The 21131-nt window shown below is 34.8% G+C and overlaps 1 protein-coding gene across 15 annotated transcripts in view; it reads left to right on the top strand.

The window, feature by feature from the left end:
• ADGRL3 (adhesion G protein-coupled receptor L3) overlaps window positions 1-21131 on the top strand; it is an 815688-nt gene that overhangs the window by 458997 nt on the left and 335560 nt on the right. The window lies entirely within an intron of this gene.

Genomic DNA, 21131 nt, shown 5'->3' with positions numbered 1-21131 from the left:
TGCTAACTGATGGTAACTCAGATCAATAACTGACAGTATGGGGATTTTATTCACGTAGGTATTGTTCTCTCTAGGGACTCAATTCTTTGAAATGTAGTGTAAAAATTCCCATTTAGCACCAAGACTCAAGAAACAAAATTAACTTTTTTTTTCTTCCTGTAGCTGACTACTTAAACCATTTCTTTTAATTGCTTTTCTGAGAAATTTGAGTCTTTCTGGCTAATTTGGAAATGTTTCTTTCTTTGGAAAAAGCACCACCAGCAACAAAATCTGATTATATGAATGTGTGTGGTACATTGGAAATTGCTAAATATTGCGGACTATCTACTCAAAACCAAAGGATGCATACCTAAGTTATTTATTATGACATCTCAGATTTAGATATATATCTTAATCTCTTTGGGGACAACAATAAACATTGAAGAGCAAGGGACAGAGGAGTCTATTTAACAGAGTGCTGCCATCTGCCACTCTGTCACATTATAGCACAGCTTAGCCTGGCATAATTCTTGCTGAGGGACACTGCAAGTTTACAACAGCCATTCAGAGCCCCTATTGTGTACATAGCAACACAGAACCAGTATTTCATTTGTTATTTTCCTCATGTACATCTACTGTACCTTCTGCCTCCTTGTGTATTCTCTTAGTGGGTTACACTACCAGCCATTCAATTTCCAGAGCTAGAGTCTTCCTTGATTCCTGCCTCCTTTTAATTCTTGGCATTCCCACCAATTATCAAGACCCTCTAATTTTATTACCTTAAATATTTCTTTAATTCACCCATTTTCTCTATCTCTGTTTTGATATCCCTATGTGTGTAGGCCTATACTCCATAGATTCATTTTCTATAGAAATGACAGAGTAACCTATATCAAAAACAATGAGAGCTTATTAATTTCTTGCTTATAACACATTCCATGATTCCACTTAACCAAATAGATCAAATCTAGACTCACTTAATAACCAGCTGGACAACCTTTGCATAAATCACATAATTTTTCAAAGCCTTGGTTTTCTCACTTACATATGTATACAGCCCTATTAGGGTCTTTGCAAAGATTATATGCAATAATGTACATAAAGAACTTTGCACAGTGCTGAGCACAGAGAAGCAATCAATACGTGTTAGCCACTCTTATTTATGAACATCTTATACAAAATCTCTGTATTTGAGCCTCTAGTCCCCTCTCTAACCTTTCTCTTGTCAGCCTGTGCCTTCTACCCCAAGAGCACAAAATAGTTTCTACATCTCTACATCACCATGCTGTTTTGATTCCCTTTCTCTTTTTATTTGTCTGAAATGCTTTTTCTAATATCTCATTAATTTCACCAAGGTGACTGTTATTCATCTTCTAACACTCAATTCTGGTGTCTCCTCCTCCAGGAAACCTGACCTAATACCGTTTCTTCTGCCCAGGTTAGGTATCTCTATTCGTTTTCTAGGGCTGTAGAAACAAAGTACCGCAAACCCGGCAGCTGAAAACAACAATGTATTCTCTCACAGTTCTGAAAGCCAGCAATACTGAGATAGCAGCAGGATATGCTGCCTCTGAGACTCTGGACAGAATCATTGCTTGTCTCCTCCTGGCTTCTTGTCGTGGCGGTCAGGTTCTCCTTGGTTTGGTTCTCCTGGCTTGCAGCTCCATCAGTCTGATCTCTGCCTCTGTCATTATGTTATGTTCTCCCTGGGTGTCTCTAGCTGTATCCACATTTCCCTCTTTTTAGGACACTATCCTGTTGGATTAAGGACCCACCCTACTTCCAGTCTGACCTCATCTTCCCTAATTACATCTGCGACAAAGCTAATTTCAAATAAGGTCATATTGTGAGATACTGGGGGGTGAGCACTTAAATATATCTTTTCTTTTTTTTCAAAGAGAGAGAATGTGTGTGAGTGCTGGAGGTGTGGGGGGTGCAGAGAGAATCCCACGCAGGCTCCATGCCCAGTGTGGAGCCTGATGGGGCTTAGTCTCACACCCTTGAGATCATGACCTGAGCAGAAATCAAGAGTCAGGTGCTTTACTGACTGAACCACCCAGGCACCCCAAAACATATCCCTTTGGGGAATACAATCCAACCCATAACAGTGACTCCATGTCACCCTATGTCACTGTGGTATACCTGTGCATACATATATCTGTCATTGCACTTAATTCATCGTAGGTTAATTACCTGTTGGGGTGTGTATTTCTTTTAATAGATTTCCAGCTCTTTAGAGCATGTGCCATGTCTCATCTATCTTTATCTTCTAGCACAGGACCCATAGTAGGCTTTTTACTACATGTCAGTTAAATGAACAAATCATCGTTCACTATTTTAAAAAAACAGGTCTGGGGCGCCTGGGTGGCACAGCGGTTAAGCGTCTGCCTTCGGCTCAGGGCGTGATCCTGGTGTTCTGGGATCAAGCCCCACATCAGGCTCCTCCAGTATGAGCCTGCTTGTTCCTCTTCCACTCCACCTGCTTGTGTTCCCTCTCTCACTGGCTGTCTCGATCTCTGTCGAATAAATAAATAAAATCTTTAAAAAAAATTTAAAAAAATTAAAAAACAGGTCTTGTAATACGAAAGATTACAAGGACTGATAATGTCACATAATGCTTAACAATCTGATTTTTATATTTCCATTGCTATAAGGAGAAAGAAAGTAGAAATACCTTGAATCAGGAACAAAGAGAATTTAGTTCTTTTCCCAGGGTCCTCATTGTTAGTGCAGCCTTGGGGAAATTACTTAATTTCTTCTTGCTTATCTATAAAATACAAATGAAAGAAGTTATAGCTTACAGATTCACTTTCAGGTATTTATATTTTGCATTTTCCATTCTAAAATCACCAAAGACTTAATTTAATCAGAAAATAGAGGCTACTAATAGCCTGATAGGTCATGTTCGGCTTTTATCCTGGAGGAGATGAATGAAGGGTCATGAAAATCAAGTGAAAATTATGAGAAAAAGCAAACTACAAAATAAATAAGTAAATAAATAAATAAATAAATAAATAAATAAATAAATAATAAAAAGGTGAACTACAGAAGCGGTATTGAAGCTGGTTAGGAGGGGAGCCTGGAGATGAGGTGGGGGGTACTCACAGGGCTTGATGCTGATTGGATGTTGCAAAGGAGGAAGAAGAAAGATTCAGGAAGCCTTGTTGAATGAATCTGTCAAACACCTTATCAAATGCCAGGTATTATGCTATAGATGCTGGAATCTAAAGTTTCAGACCAGTAGAATGGTATTTTTGTTAAATCCAAGAGGCTTTACATGTCTTTCTCTGTGTAAGTGTGCATCAATGAGACCTCTATTGAAGTTACCATACCTTGTAATTATAAAATATTTACATTTCCCTCACTGTTCCCCACTTTATAGTACCTTTGATATAGGGAGGTGAAGCCCTCTTACAGCTGTTTTACACATGAGTAAAATTCAAAAGGATAAGTGGTTTGCTTGCATGCTTATTACATTAAAAACGGACTTTTGATTCAGAATCTTATGTGTAATTTTAATCTTACTTTCTCTGACTATACCCACATATACTCCATTCCCTTAACTACTAAAAATTAACAGATATTTCTTAATCCTTACCTGTCTTCAGGGATAGATCTACAGTCCTGTAAAGTCAAAAATACTGTGTATTTTTGAAAATGAACATGGTTTTAAAGTGGAGCACAGTTCTCCCAAACTAAATGGTTTTCTATTTTTGTCTCTGTTAATCAAGAGTATTTTAATGAAGCTGTTCATGAATAAAATCTAATGACATAGTGATATAAAGATCACCATATATTAATAATTTTAGTTAATGGCAATCTGGTGTGAAGGAAGAAAACTGAGGTACATAGTGCTAAGTGGCTTCTTTCTACTGAACCAACATTTCTAAATTGAATCCAGTTGATCAAAAGTGAAACCATGAAGCTTGGGGGTTGAATGCTTTACTTGATTGCCTGTGAGATTGTTTTATTTTACTTGGAATTCCAAATGAACAACAATAAGAGAGGCTTGCTGGCTTTCTTTCTTTCTTTCTTTCTTTCTTTCTTTCTTTCTTTCTTTCTTTCTTTCGTTCTTTCTTTCTAGAAGACTTATTTTATTTTTTACCTTTTTAATTATTTAATCCTTACTATTTTTAATTATTGTCATATGTGCTCAATCAGTAACCCAACATTTATTGAGTAACTACACCATCTCAGGTTCTATGTTGTGTTGTCCTGTATATTATTGCTTTTAAGCCTCAAAATAATCACAGATTGTAATTATAAATAGACAGAAATTGAGGTCCTGGGAGGCTATGTGTCTTGTGTTGTTTTTCATAATAGTATCGGTTCAAATGTAGGTTCTGAGTTTAATTCTAGGACACTTTCTATACCACTAATGGTATCACAACTTTTTAAGTATCTTAAAATTATTTCACATTTCAAGCATTGTCAATAACCTAGATACGTCAATTATTTTGCATATTTTCCAAAAGTGTATATAATCCATTGTGAATAATACAGTATAAATCCATTTAACAATTGTAAGGATAAAATGATCACTTTCCTTACAGACTTTTTCTTTCTTTTATTTATAAAGATTTATTTATTTATTTTTAGAGAGAGAGAGCAAGTGCTCGAGTGGCAGGAGAGGCAGAGGGAGAGAGAGAGACTCTCCAGCAGACTCCCTGCTGAGCTCAGAGCCTGACCCTGCTGGGTCTCACAGCCCACCCCTCCACTGCCACCCTTACCCCCACCCCCCGTCCCCGTCACTCCCATCATGACCTGAGCTGAAACTCTTGGAGTTGGTTGCTCAACAGTCTGAGCCACCCAGACACCCCTAATTATAGACTTCTTCAATTAAAAATAAATAAATAAGTAAAACTGCAACTACTATTCTATAGTAGAATTGTATTTTTCTTAAAAAAGGAGGGACTGTATTTTCTTTAAAAAGATAGCTTTTCATGAGAGCTTTCTCCTAATTTATGTGTTAGAATATATATGAATAATGAAGAGTCTAGTACATAGTAGGCACATATTTGGTATTCTAAAAAAAACTTTCTTTTTTCTTTTTTTTAAAGATTTATTTATTTTAGAGGGAGAAGGTGAGCTGGGCGGGGGGGGGGGGCAGAGGGAAAGAAAGAGTGCCAAGCAGACTCCCCACTGAGCACAAAGCCAGACCCAGGGCTCAATCCATGGCTCAATCCCAGGACCCTGAGATCATGACCTGAGCTGAAATCAAGAGTCAGATGCTTAACCAACTGAACTACCCAGGCACCCCGTTTAGTTTTTATCGTGTTTGATAGTTATCAGAAATATTTATGAAACTTTGTTTCTCTAAAGGAAAAAATCCTTAAAGAACAATGTAATGACTATTGAATAATATGGATATTGATTTTAGCTCTCAAGTTTAAGGCAGAAAGTAATGATTGTGTGTATTTCATTATAAACTCTTCTAGACTGGGGCATTAGGCATTCCATTACATATTTTATTTATATTTCATATTTTTGACTCCATAATCATAAAGGAAACTAATAAAACATAAAATTGTTTCATCTTGTTTTGGTTCAGTAATGCAAAGTTCTTTCACTTAAAGTTCAAACTGTATAAAATATTCATTAAATATCTGTTATATTTTTATTTTTTCAAAATACATTGAAAATACCAATGATATTGCAAAATATAAGTAATGCATTACTCAACTTAAAAATAAAATGTATCATGTATACCTGAGTGGCTCAGTCGGTTAAGTGTCTGCCTTTGGCTGAGGTCATGATCCCAGATTCCTAGGATCGAGTCCCACATCGGGCTCCTTGCTCAGCAGGGAGCCTGCTTCTCCCTTTGCCTGCCTCTCTCTCTCTCTGACAAATAAATATATAAAATCTTAAAAAATAAAATGTATCTATGGAGTCGAAGGCTTCTGGGTACACTTGACCATGGGTACCCATGGTGTGCTCCTTCTCCTTACTGTCTCCACTTGGGGGGATCTCAGCCTTATTTGTGTCCATATCTCTAAGCAATATGTAGATCTGCATTTTTACATTTAATATAGACAGGCTGTAAGACATCTGCTTCTATATTTTATCATTTCTGGTATTAATAATTCCTGAAACAAGTGTATAGTATCATCTGTGTCTGTTTTAGCTGCAAATTGTCAATCATTGAAAATGGCAACCAAGAAAATAAATACATTATATTTAACTAATTGTTGCTTATTCCCTTTAAAAATAGTTGTGATACCAGATTTTTTCTCCTTTTCTCTTTCACCACAAACCTTAAATTGTTGATGGCTTTCTCAACCATGCATAAATTATGTGGCATATGTCCCAGATAATTCATTGTGTTGGGTTGAGTATTATAACCCCACTTGAATATATTTCTCTAAGGTATGGAATAGATCCACAACTCTGACAAAGACAAATATAAAACACTCTTGAAGACATTATCTGTCTTCATGATAAAATGTCATAAGTTGTCATCAGTTATTCTAAGATGGATCAACTAACACTGTTAATATTTTAAGGCCGTTAGCAAACTGTAGCAGAGTTTATCCAGTTGTGGATGATATGTACTAGCTCTCTGGATATTTAGCAGGCTTGGTTTCCATTGTGCCAGAAATCTGAGTGACTTACACCTGTTCATTTTCTCTAGGAAAAAAACTATATCTTATCTCAATACCAAAAGTAATTATAGTGTTGTAAAGACAGAGAGATGTGCAGTAAATATAAGAGAAACTTTGGGGGAAATTTACAAAAAAATAACTTCTGTGAAAGCTGCATTGTGTAGATGTCACTACATAAAATTTTAAAAGAATTAAAAGGCAGAGGATCATAGGGGAAGAGTGGAAAAAAATGAAAGAAGATGAAACCAGAGAGGGGACAAACCATAAGAGACTGTTAATCTCAGGAAACAAACTGAGGGTTGCTGGAGGGGAGGGGGGTAGGATGCTGGGGTCGCTGTGTGATGGACACTGGGGAGGGTATGTGTTGTGGTGAGTGCTGGGTGTTGTGTAGGACTGATGAATCACAGATATGTACCCCTGAAACAAATACATTATATGTTAATGATAATTTAAAAAATGAAGTAGTCAATATGGATACTCCTGAAAGAGTTCTCATTCTCTTTAAATTTTAAATATGATTTGGCATGATCATGAGATAACAAATGTTCACTCTCTTTTAAAAAGGAGATGGGGTGCCTGGGTGGCCTACTTGGTTAAGTGTCTGACTCTGGATCTCAGCTCCGGTCTTGATCCCAGGGTCGTGAGTTTGAGCCCATGTTGAGCTCCATGCTAGGTGTGGAGCCAACTTAAAAAATAAATAAATAAAAATAAAAACGAGAGAAAGTATTAAGGACTGAAAAGTCACAATTATCCTACATTTCAGTGATAATCACTGTTGCTACAAATCCTTCAGAGTTATTCTCTACATTTACACATGCATATAGTTATAAAACTGTTTTTTTTTATATTTTCATTTAAATTTTACTGTGGAGATTTTTCTCAGGCTAGTAAAGGAGCAGTTACTTCATTTTTTTTTTTTTTTACTTTTTTAAAGTATTTATTTGAAGTCCAGTTAAGATTAATGTTATATTAGTTTCAGATGTACAATATAGTGATTCAACACTTCCATACGTCACCCTGTGCTCATCACAAGTGCCCTTCTATATCCCCCTCACCTATTTAACCCATCCCCCCGCCTCTGGTAACCATCAGTTTGTTCTCTATAGTTAAAGGTCTGTTTCTTGGTTTTTCTCTCTCTCTCTTTTCTCTTTGCTTGTTTTGCTTCTTAAATTCCATATCTGAGTGAAATCATATGGTATTTGGCTAAGTAATACTCCATTGTGTGTGTGTGTGTGTGTGTGTATACCACATCTTCTTTATTCATCAATTGATGGACACTTGGGCTGTTTCCATATCTTGGGTATTGTAGATAATGCTGCTAAACATCGGGGTGCATGTACCCCTTTGAATTAATATCTTTGTATTCTTTGGGTAAATACTTAATAGTGCAATTCCTAGGTAGTAAGGTATTTTTATTTTTAGCTTTTTGAGGAACTTCCATACTGTTTTCCAGAGTGGCTGTACCAGTTTGCATTCCCGCCAATAGTGCAAGAGGGTTCCTTTTTCTCCACATCCTCACCAACACCTCTTGTTTCTTGTGTTGTTGATTTTAGCCATTCTGACAGGTGTGAATTGACATCTCATTGTGGTTTTGATTTGCTTGTGGCTGTCCAGTTTTCCCAAAGCCATTTGTTGAAGAGACATGCTTTTTTCCATTGGATATTCTTTCCTACTTTGTCAAAGATCAATTGATCATGCAAAATTATGGGCTTATTTCTGGGTTTTCTATTCTGTTCCATTGATTTGTGTCTGTTTTTTTGCCAGTACCATACTGTTTTGATTACTATAGCTTCGTAATATAACTTGAAGTCCAGAATTGTGATGCCTCCAGCTTTGCTTTTCTTTTTCAAGGTTGCTTTGGCTATTTGGAGTCTTTTATGATTCCATACAAATTTTAGGATTGTTTGTTCTAGCTCTGTGAAAAATTCTATTGGTATTTTGATAGTGTTTGCATTAAATGTGTAGATTGCTTTGGGTAGTATAGACATTTTAACAATATTTTTTCTTCCAATCCATGAGCATGGGATGTCTTTCCATGTCTTTGTGTCAACTTCAATTTCTTTCATCAGTATTTTAGAGTTTTCAGAGAACAGGTTTTTTACCTCTTTGTTTTTTTGTTTATTCCTAAGTACCTTATTGCTTTTGATGCAGTTATAAATGGGACTGATCCCTTAATTTCTCTTCCTGCTTAATTATTGGTGTATAGAAATGCAACAGATTTCTGTACATTGATTTTATATCCCGTGACTTTACTGAATTCATTTATCAGTTCTAGCAGTTTTTTGGGGGAGTCTTTCAGGTTTTCTATACATAGTATCATGTCATTTGCGAATAGTGAAAGTTTGACTTCTTCCTTGCCAATTTGGATGTCTTTTATTTCTTTTTGTTGTCTGATTGCTGTGGCTAAGACTTCTAATACTATGTTGAATAAAAGTGGTAAGAGTGTGCATCCCTGTCTTATTCCTGTCTAAAGAGGAAAAGCTCTCAGTTTTTTCCCATTGAGAGTGGTATCAGCTGTGGGTTTTTCATATAAGGCCTTTATTATCTTGTATGCTCCCTCTAAACCTACTTTTTTGAGGGTTTTTATCATGCATGGATGTTGTACTTTGTCAAATGCATTTTCTGCATCTATGGAAAGGATTGTATGGTTCTTATCCTTTCTTTTATTAATACTGTACTGCATTAATTTGAGAATATTGAACGACATTTGCAACCCAGGAATAAATCCCACTTGATTGTGGTGAATGATTTTTTAATGTTTTGTTGGATTTGGTTTGCTAGTACTTTGTTGAGGATTTTTGCATCTATGTTCATTAGAAATGTTGGCCTATAGTTCTCTTTTTGCGTGGTGACTTTATCTGGTTTTGGTATCAGAGTAATGCTGGCCTCATCATTTTTAATTACGGTCTAGCATCCCATAATAGGGATGCATTTTAATGTATTTAACTGAACTCTATACATTAAAATACTTATACAATATACTTTCAAAGTAAAATACTGTGTTTTAATTTGAAAAAGAAAATGCTTTTTTATATGTCTCATTTTTAGTAATTGTGCTACAAACTTTATATATAATGCCTTAAATATGAGGTGTTTTTTGCTAGAGAAGGAAACTTGAAAGAACGGTATGATGGATACTGTTGTTTGCCTACCACAGATCCATTCCTAACTACTCTGCCCCTCTTCTTCATTAGCAAAATTCTGATTCATTCATTTTCCTGTAAGGAGTGAGGTCCTTCAGAGGGGACTGGCTACCTCTCTGGCTCTATGATGGTCAACTATTTCTTTTACTGGGCGAAATCAGTCATGTGGGTCCCATTCCCCTTGCACAATTGTTTTAAGCATAGGCATGTTGACATAGGCATAGACATTGGCTCCTTTTGGGCAATGTTCTCTAAGTATTTTCTCTGAGTGGATTATGTGTAGAACATCCTTAGTATTAAAATGAGACACAAAGATAGGACTTTACTTTTTCTGGATTGTATCATCTCTGTGTCATACCTGCAGATGCAATGGCCATCTTAGAACCATATGACAAAATGCAAGAGAATTTCATAGAATTCAAGCCACAGTCATGACTTTGTTAAATCTCTGAATTAATCAACTTGTAACAAACCCATCTTCCAATTTTTAACATGTGAGATGTTGCAATCCTTATTTTTAAGCCACTTCTATTTATGTTTGCTGGGTTTTGTGGTTTTTTTTTAACTAAAGCATTCTGATATCAAGAAATGTCATAGCATTTCTCTTATATTTATTGCTTTCTGGTGATACTATAAATCAAAGCAGGTAGGATATATGCTTGACAGGTGTCTTTATCTTAGGTCATGACTGGAATTAGTAAAACAACGTCAGTCTAACAAGCCCTGGCACAAGAAGTGAGAGATGAAGTGCTAAGAGAGGAACCCATGAAAATTACTGGTCTTCAGTCACTGGCATATGTGGACTTTCTTTCATAGTTAATGTGTACCATGTCTGTTATACTATACTTACAAAGTATGAAGACAACTAAAATTATTTTTATGTAATATAAAAAAACCTACTACTGCACTATTTTAAAAAATGATGTATGAGGACAGAGGTAGACAGAAAAAGTCATTTCCCTCTGCTGTGGGTTCCTGCTTTGGAAGTCTTCGTTTTAATATATAAACGTTGTATATACTGTATGCATGCATGCATGCATGTGTGCATACTCACACACACAGGTTTTCATTTGCTTTCATTTAGGACTTTATTAAAAGCAAATGTGAGGAAGCCAAAGGCATTTTTCCCTGCTCATCTTATTGTTCCTTTTATAGTCTTTCATGTTAACTGACTTCAGTATCCAATGTTAGAAAGATCCCTTTTTCTTTGTAATTCTCTTTCTGAAGTTTTTATTTTATTTATTTTTATTTTTCTCACATGTAAATAGTTTGATTTGGAAATGCCACGTGTTGAAAAGGAAAAAAAAAAAAAAGATTTAACTAAACAGCTCAGCGTAACATTCCTCATCTTAACCCAGTCATGTAGACAAGACATTTTTGTAGCTCACAGAAGAAAAGAATGCCTTGAGGAAGGATAATGAAGTTTGTTTGAGGAAGGATAATGAAGTAAGTCTGTCTCTGACTTAAAAAAAAAAAAAAGAGTAGAATAACATAAGTAGTCCTGGAAAATAGATATATCAATATCCTCACTAGCTCTCAGTAAAGTGGACATTGTTTTCACTTAAGAAAAACATGCATATAATATATATACATATAAAATATTGCTCCTTTTTATTTAGGAGAAAACGAGCAATACCTCTATTTGCTACACTTCCAGATAACGAATGCAGACACACGCTGATTTATTTTGTTAACCATACATTGCAAGTAAAAAATGTTCAGCTCTGAAATGCTGCCATTTGTAGGTGGTAATAAACCAATACAGATGCAATGCTAGTTATTTTTATTTTTATTTTTTTTATTTTTATTTTATTTTTTTAAAGATTTTATTTATTTATCCGACAGAGATGGAGACAGCCAGTGAGAGAGGGAACACAAGCAGGGGGAGTGGGAGAGGAAGAAACAGGCTCATAGCGGAGGAGCCTGATGTGGGGGATCACGCCCTGAGCTGAAGGCAGACGCTTAACGACTGCGCTACCCAGGCGCCCCAATGCTAGTTATTTTTAAATGAGAAGTCTCCTTATAATTTTGCATTGTTATAGCATTCCCATTGTTATAGCATTCAGCTACTAGAAGATTACAGCTTAGAAATCACTGGTACAAAACTCAGGACTGAAATGTTTTTCCAAGCAGTGTTTATGAATATGTTAATTTTAAAAGCACATTTTCATTTATTTTGGATGTACGCTTCTATGAATTGTACTCGTGTGTCTCACATAGCTAATCATTTTATTTTTGGAATGGGCTCCATAAATATTCTATGGATGTTGACTGATGATTATGATAATTTGTTCTATCAAATATTACCCAGATATATGTGGAATATTGGGAAATTGGACTTCCTTGCAAAATTACCACATCTTGAAATATATTTTTTATATTTTAGAGTATTATTAAGTCAATCTGAAAAATTCAAAGGTCCATAAATTTGTAAGTTTGTATTGTAGTAAGGGAATCTGAAAAGGTTTCTATTTTTTTTAAGTTGCCACTGGAAATGTTTGGATCATAAGGAAGTAATATCTTTTTAGTGCAGTAGAGAATTACTATTTTTAAACTGGATTTTGACAAAATAAAATTATTTCAGTCCATAAACATGAAGTTGTCATTTTTTGTTTATTTATAGAGTGGTATAATAACACAGAAACATAAATTCAACTTAAATGAATCACTGGGTTTCATTAATAATTTCTTAATGTTTGATATTTCATATTTTATAAGGTTTTATGTAGGTCCAAAGTGAAACTATATTCCAGTTTCTGTAAAATGCTTTAAAAGTTTCCCTTTATTTGTCTGGTAAATATAGCTCAGTTTCCCATGTCTATTGCAGTAAGAATTCTGCACTGAGAATTTTATGGTGATAAACAAAACAAACATATAATATAATGTCTTTTAGCCAAATTATACTAAAAACATTTATTTGTACTGGTGGGTAATATATGTAAATCTATGTCTTATGCATTCTTTTAATAAAACTGTACATTATTAAGACAATAAACACCTTGGCCATGCTCTAATGCAATGACATGAATCTTAGTTAAGAGTTCTTGAAGGTGACCACCTCAGGAGATTTTTTTTTTTCAAGATTTTACTTATTTATTAGTGAGAGAGAGATCACACGAGCACACACATGCAAGAATGAGAAAGGGAGAGAGAGAGCACAAGCCAGGAGAGGGGCAGATAGACTCCCTGCTGAGCAGGATGTGGGACTCTGTCCCAGGTAGAGGCTTAACCAACTGAGCCACCTAGGTGCCCAGGAGATAGTTGTCAATACGTCTTTTCACTGAAGTACTGGCAGTAGGCTGAGTAATGGTTCCCCAATGATACTGGCATCCTATCCTTATAATTTAAGAATGTTACTTTATATGGCTAAAGGAACTTTACATAAGTGATGAAATTAAGGCTCTTGAGATGGGCAGATTATCCTGGATTATGGAGGTGGGCCTTAAATATAATCACAAGGGTCTTTATAGGGAAGCGAACAGATCAAAGAAGGAAGAAGGTGATGTCATGTCAAAGTGAGAAAAGGTGATGTGATATGGGACCCAAGCCAAAGAATGAGGGGACAGCCTCTAGAAACTGGAAAAAAGCAAGGAAACGGGTTCTCTGCAGACCCTCCACATGGCACCAACCCTGCCAACACCTTGGTTTTAGCCATGTAAGACTCATTTTGGATTTCTGATGTCCAGACCTGTAAGAGAATAGATTTGCATTATTTCAAGCCGCTAAATTTGTCCGAGATGCAGCAAGAAAACTAATACAACATCCTAGTTTCTGCACTCCTCACTAATCACTTTGGTCACGTTTTTACTCGCTTGTATCAAATTACATTTTTCTAATAGAAAGAAATGTTTGTGAAATTACATGTAAAAGAATGTAGAAAAAGGGAGGCCTGGGTGGCTCAGTTGATTAAGCGTCTGCCTTCGGCTCAGGTCATGATCCCAGGGTCCTGGGCAGGGAGCCTACTTCTCCCTCTGCCTGCTGCTCCCCCTGCTTGTGCTCTCTCTCTCTCTCTCTCTCTCTCACTGACAGATAAATAAATAAAATCTTAAAAAAAAAAAAAAGAATGTAGATAAAGAGAGACGTGAGGTTGGACAGTTACCTTGTGAAACATAGAATGTAGTTTTCATACATGTCACAATGTGTTCTGTAAGATCTCACATTAATTTTAGTTTGATTTAGAATAAATTTTCTCAAAAATGAAAACACCTTATCACTTTTGTTACTCTTCTTAAATTGCCACTTAAATTAAAAGTAGGCAACATGGCCAAACTGCTTTGCAAATACTTAGGCGTATAGCTACAATATACTGTACAATATATTTTATTGTAAAAAATACAATGATTTTTTTTTTTTTAGAGAGGGAGAGAGAGTGGGGAAAAGGGGCAGAGGGAGACAGAATCTTAAGCAGGCTCCACGTCCAGCAGGACTGATCTCACAACCCTGAGATCATAATCTGAGCTGAAATCAGGAGTCAGGAGCTTAGCTGACTGAGCCACCCAGGCACCCTGATTTTTTTTTTTTAAATGATGATGATTGATTTCTTTTTCTCTGATTACTTAGTTCTCTTACTATTTGAGTAAGATCTAGATGATTTCTTTATGACATATATATGTATATGTGTGAATATATGTGTGTGTATATATATGACATATATATATATACATATTCATAGTCTGCCATGAAATATTTGCCTTCTCCTTCCCAAGCTTCTGAGTCCACAATGAATCCTAGATCAGCAGGTCTCTGAGTGACAGACAGTGAAAAATAAGGAAAGTATAATTTGTTCTGTTGATTGACAATGAACAAATTACTGCTTTTTTTTTTTTTTTTTTTTTTTTTTTTTTAAGAGAGAGAGAGAGAGAGGGTGGAGGAGAGGGAAAGAGAGAATCTTAAGCAAGTTCCAGGACCCTGAGATCATGACCTGAGTCGAAGTCAAAAGTCAAATTCTTAACTGACTGAGCCACCCAGGCATCCCAGAATACTGCTTTTTTAAATATTGCTATAAATTAAAAACTTAAAAATTGCTATAAATTTAAAAATTTCAGTTACTCTGATTACCTAAGCTGTTTTCAGATTTTAAACATTGAAGTATTATGATGGTGGTGCTTTTTTTTTGTTTTTTTTTTTGCATAAACAGATATCTTTAAAACATTTTCCTCTCAGAGAACAGTGTCTTATATGATTCAAACACTGATTTGTCATATATTAGATGCTGTGAAATACTCGGGTATACTAAGTATATGTGTGTTTCTTCATGTACATGCCATTTGGAAAAGGATAATGTAAATTCATATGACTAATTTGCTAACAAAAAGACACTCATATGATTTCTCTCATCTATGGAACATAAGAACTAGGATGATCGGTAGGGGAAGAAAGGGATAAAGAAAGGGGGGGTAATCAGAAGGGGGAATGAAACATGAGATACTATGGGCTATGAGAAACAAACTGGGGACTTCAGAGGGGAGGGGGGTGGGGGAATGGGAGAGACTGGTGATGGGTGGTAAGGAGGGCACGTATTGCATGGTACACTGGATGTTATATGCAACTAATGGAGCATCGAACTTCACATGGGAATCCGGGGATGTACTGTATGGTGACTAACATAATATAATAAAAAATCATTTAAAAACAAAACAAAACAAAACCACTAAGAGAAAAAAAAAAAAAGAAAGTATTTTCTCAATCTCCCTTTTCTCTTACCTCCCCCAACCCCATGGTGTATAATCAGCCACCCCTCACAACCCCAGGGCAGCAGCTCTTTCTGCCCACGGGTCCTGTCCCCGTGTTTAATAAACCACCAATTTTGCACCAAAAAAAAAAAAAAAAAGACACTCATAGAACACTTTTTTTTTCACTCTCGTATCTTGTCTTTGCAATGATTTTCAATGGCATTGTACACATTTAACACTTACAGGCTGCAGCGTCATATGAAAAGTTTCTTAACATTCCTGGGAATGCTTGTTTGTACACACTGATTTTAGAGTGTAGTAAGAATATGTGGTGGAAGGGTTTATTGATGGGGAACGCCTGTGGATTAGACTCCCAGCACGTAAAGGCAACAATATTAAACTTGAATTATTTTAATGGTATCATATTAAATTACTAGACCATGGAAGCAAACGAATACCATCCTTATATATCTATTATATGAGAAGTTTTAAAAAACATAGTTAAGGATCATGTTTGTATGCTTAACCGATAAATATTTGTAACCAAACATGAGATAATAGCTGATAATTTTTATCTGGATAATGAAGTTAAAACAAGGATCATTTTATTGTATTTAGCAGGAAAGAGGCTGATTATTTTTTATATAAGAACTTAAACGAATAGTTGATATGCACACAAACGTAGCAATATCATTTTTCACTATGTACTGCATTGTGTTGTGGCACAGACGAACTTTTTCGTCCAAACGTGACTTTTTTCATTATCACACTTAACTAATTTGTTCCTATGCTGCTCTGAACCATATTGGAATGAATAGGTAAGCAGTAAATGATTCTGTATCCTATTACATATCCTGTGATTATGTATATCTTCCTTGTCAGTCATCATAAGACATTTTTAAAAATAAACAATATTGCTTTAAAACTAGTCCTGATAAACAATAGCATTCAACATATTAAATAACATTTATTAGATAAACCTGATCAGTGGATGGCAAGTGGACATAAGTTGAGGACTTATATGTGGGCTGAGTTAAAAGGACATGGTTTTGGTTTTTTTTCTTTTGAAAAGTGTGAATAAATATTTATTCATCCTTTGCTCCTTTATGCTTGGAGATTGACCTTTCCAATTGCTACATACCAGTTTGGATTGAGGGGGCGTGTTTGTGTAATGTTAATTTAAATTCAGAATCTCCTTGGAATGCCTGACCCATATCATGACTGAAGGAATCCTGGGCCACTTGGACATTTTACACCTGGTTTCTACCTCATCAGATCATCATAGTACCCCTAAGAACCTATCAGAGTGAATTAAATCAATTTCCCAGAGTGACCATGAAATGTATGAAGACATTCATACATTTAGACATTCATACATTTCAGAAGATAGCAGTAAAATGGTTTTTAGGTCACTGTTCTGGAATCCAGTGACTACCATTTGATTTCTGAGAGTCTGAAAAGTCATTTAGCGTCTTCACACCTGTTCCCTCTTTTGTGAAATTGGAGGTAGTGATGTTCATCTCATAAAAAGGTGACAAGAAGAATATATATGAATATGCTTTCTAAGTGTGACGGGTTACACAGATATAGGACATTGTAACTATAAATTTTGGACTTAGGGTGTCCCAGGTAAAGTAGTTTACATACAACTAATGACTTGGCTTGCAGTTTTTTGTTTTTTAAAATGTGGACCTACTTTCTCTTATTTCTACTCTAAACTCCAACAATTTATGTGCTTTTCTGTCTGCTACTTCTTTTGTATTGAAAGTTCTTCTCAAAAAACTCAGTCTTTTGAAATGAAGTATTGTTAACCTAGCCTGAAAGAAATGTTAATATTGATAATAATGACAACCAAAAGTGTTCTTAGTGCCTATATGTGGTATTTTACATTTTTTTTCCTAATGCATTTTTATAAGCACATCAACTTTGTGAAGGAATAAAATAACTGGCTCCCATGTTCTGTAAGTGAAAAGTCAAATTCCAAGAGATTTCTCTGAGAATACTGGTTGGTATTTGTGAGTGCCACCTGCTTATACATACTGTCTATCCTTAGCAACTTTCAAATGTATAGTATTATTAACTCTAATCACCAAGCTGTACATTGCATCCCACGACTTTATTATTTTATAACTGGAAGTATGTAACTTTTTTGACCCCCTTCAGCCATTTCTCCTCAAAACTGTCTGTTGTTGGAGTGGATTCTTTTTTTTATTGCACAAAGTTTCTGTTGAAAAAATACCGAAACTTCTATCACTGTAAATAAGCCGTAATACTTTCATAAGATTATGATGTTTTCTCTGTGAATATTACTGGATTAGAATGCATTTGAACATATTATTGCAGTCTTTTCTCATCCTTTATTGTGGGTTTTAAAAGTATCTTTAATATCAAGGATACTGAAAATCATTTTTATATTTATATTTATATTAAAAGTAAACAATGAAGAATTCTGAGTTTAGGGCACATGAGAACATTTGATTATTTTATTTCACATTTATCACCTACAATATTTTAGAATGAATTTACTTTAACAATTTTGACATCACTATAAAAGTATATAAAAGTACTCTTACTGGTGTAAGTTGTTCATTGTTCAGTAAGCTTTCATCAAAAGTATAGTTAATTTCATTTTTATTTACAGTAACTGAAGTCATTTAAAAAAGAGAAGACGGAACCATTAAACTTCTGTTTTTGAAATATAGTTAGTCTTTAACAATCAATATTAGAATGTATCTTATACAAGAATAATATTCTAGAGGTTATCTACCTTTCTCCCTGATTTTTAAGAATCTTAACTTATAAAGAACATTCAATATGGAATTATTAATAAAATATGTATTTTGAAAAGTTAATGTTTTGAAATCTTGTTTGATGCAGAACAATGATGATAATTACTGCAAATATATTATTGGTATACTGATGTTTGGTTTATAAACCTCTTCACATACAGTATCTCATTAATTGGAAGGTTTATTAGACTTATTTTTGGTTAACATTGAGTAAGATATTTGGGACTCACAAAGGTGTCTAATGTTAACAGCAAATGATCACTTAATTTTCTTATATATGAAAAATAATTAGTATTTTTATAACTTAAATAATATGTAATATGTAAACTGGTTGGTGCACATGTCTAAATAGATAAGTGGATAGGTGGATTAGTACAATGTTCATATCATATTTTTTAATCTAGTCTATACAGACAATAACCATTTGAAATCTCTAATTAAAGGCCACTTTCTGTGCAACAAACACTTCCATAAGTATAAATTTTAACCTTTACGCCCAAGTCATAAATTACTAGTAATCTGTCTGTTGATATAAAATGTTGATAGTTTAAATAATAAAAGATGTATTAGTCGCCCTTCTAGATCAGAATATTACAAGAATACACACAACTTCTAAATAAATTTTATTATTTGAACTGTAGTAATTAGAATAAAATGTTGATAATAAGGTGTAAAACAACAGTAGACCAAGAAAGAAAGCAACACACATATATGTAATATATATATTTCAAATTTTCCATGACTAAATGACTGCAGATCAGAGTACTACTCTTACAGAATATTTACATTTTAGTAAATTTCATGATGTATACTTCTTTTACTGTTAATTATTTCTAGTTCAAATGTATTTGTGATAACTTTTTTTTTAGGATTTTATTTATTTATTTGACAGAGAGAGAGAGACAGCCAGGGAGAGAGGGAGCACAAGCAGGGGGAGTGGGAGAAGAAGAAGCAGGCTCCCAGCAGAGGAGCCTGATGTGGGGCTTGATCCCAGAACGCCGGGTTCACGCCCTGAGCCGAAGGCAGACGCTTAACGACTGTGCCACCCAGGCGCCCCTCCTGATAACTTTCTTAAACAAATTACAGAAATAACTACCAGTTTTTATATATGCTCATTTTATAAAGACCTGAGATTGATTTACGAGGTTTTTTTATTCAAGGCATGATGTAAAAATCGTATGACTTAACTGCAAAGAAACTTGTATTTTAACTTGAGATATCCCCTTCAAAAAGTTTTCTTTGTAAAAGGGAAGTGCTGCTGTTTTTTGAAAGTCTGAATACACTAACATGGCAAGGTGCCTACTTGCAGCATATGTGTGAGAACAGCCACATTTACACTAATGTTATTATACAATTGTCTGATAATCACCCTCAGACATTAGATCCACACAAGAAAACTTTAGGGTCATGTTGGTCCCCAGCATTAACTGTAAGACTAAATTGCCTGATAAGTATGGAACATTGACTTTTATTAATCTTCCACTCATCATACAGAATATATTTTTCAGCTTACAACATTCACTAATGAATCAATTTTAATTTAGGAACTACATAAAATCTTCATTAAGGCCAACAAATGTTAGCCTCCAGTAAACACAAAGCATTTTCACAGTAAATCAAACTGAGTTCTGTCCCGATGTTCCTTATCCTGCCAGTATCAAGGAAGGATACAGAAGTATAAAGTCATATCAGGGAATGAAGCATCTCTTCAAGAAGGTGTAATGAGAAATGCTAGCCGTGAGGTACTATATTTCTGAGATGAATAAACAAGAACATAAAACAGAGGATAGCTGTAGAATGTCCCATCCTATACATTTAGTGACAACATTACATTTGGAGAAAACATTGTTTTTTCTATAGAAATATCTACCTATCAATAAATTATCAAATCTAGACAATTTCTTTTTTTTTGTTGTTTTTAAAGATTTTATTTATTTATTCAACAGAGATAGAGACAGCCAGCGAGAGAGGGAACACAAGCAGGGGGAGTGGGAGAGGAAGAAGCAGGCTCATAGTGGAGGAGCCTGATGTGGGGCTCGATCCCAGAACGCCGGGATCACGCCCTGAACCGAAGGCAGACGCTTAACCGCTGTGCCACCCAGGCGCCCCAATCTAGACAATTTCTGAGTAAAATTTACCTTAGCAAAGCCATTCTGAACTTGGGTGTCTTTTTCAAAATAAGAATGAATTTCATTATATGTATATTCCCATGATTAAATCTGCATAGCCCAGATTCGTTTAGCCCAATCGCCACAAAAGATGCATAGTTTATATTTCTATTTCAGTAGTGGTTTCTGATTATTCTCTTTGGAGATTTAAAGCTATTTTAAATTATAGGATATTGGCATTTTAAACAGCAGTCTATGAGGTTAGTGAATTATTGGGCTGAACACAAGTAATGTAAGCATTAGTTTTTAAAAATGGTTTTACTTATGGTGTTAGTAGTATATTAATTTATATAAATTATATTTTAGATTATTTTAATATTCAGATATTAAATTTTTATTGATTTTTTTTCAGGTTTGGCTAAAATCTTTTCCACATCATATTTTCAGTGCCTTTAAAATGGATGTCCTGATAATCAGTGAATTTATTTTACAATTTCTAATAAAACTCTGTGGTCATATTTTCTCATTTTTTTTTTAAATAATGGTAGTGAGTGATTCCTACCAAACAGTCCTTACCTGTGTTCACATTAGCAATATCCTAAGGACCAGATAGTGTTACTTAAGCAGTATTTAACTTCTAACTCAAAATCGTACCATTTCGCTGATATATTTGTTAGTAGGAGTAAACCGGATGAATTGATTTTTATTTGTAGTTTTTTAAGTGTACTTCAAATATTGCCTTCATAAGTCTAAAATTCTAAATTGACCGAAACCTTATGTAAAATCTTTGTAATGAGAACCAAAATAAAATTAGTAGTGGTGTTAAAAATGATTTTAA

Source organism: Ailuropoda melanoleuca, chromosome 11 (assembly GCF_002007445.2).
Source record: "Ailuropoda melanoleuca isolate Jingjing chromosome 11, ASM200744v2, whole genome shotgun sequence".
Taxonomy (NCBI): Eukaryota; Metazoa; Chordata; class Mammalia; order Carnivora; family Ursidae; genus Ailuropoda; species Ailuropoda melanoleuca.
This window is presented reverse-complemented; position numbering and strand designations above follow the sequence as displayed.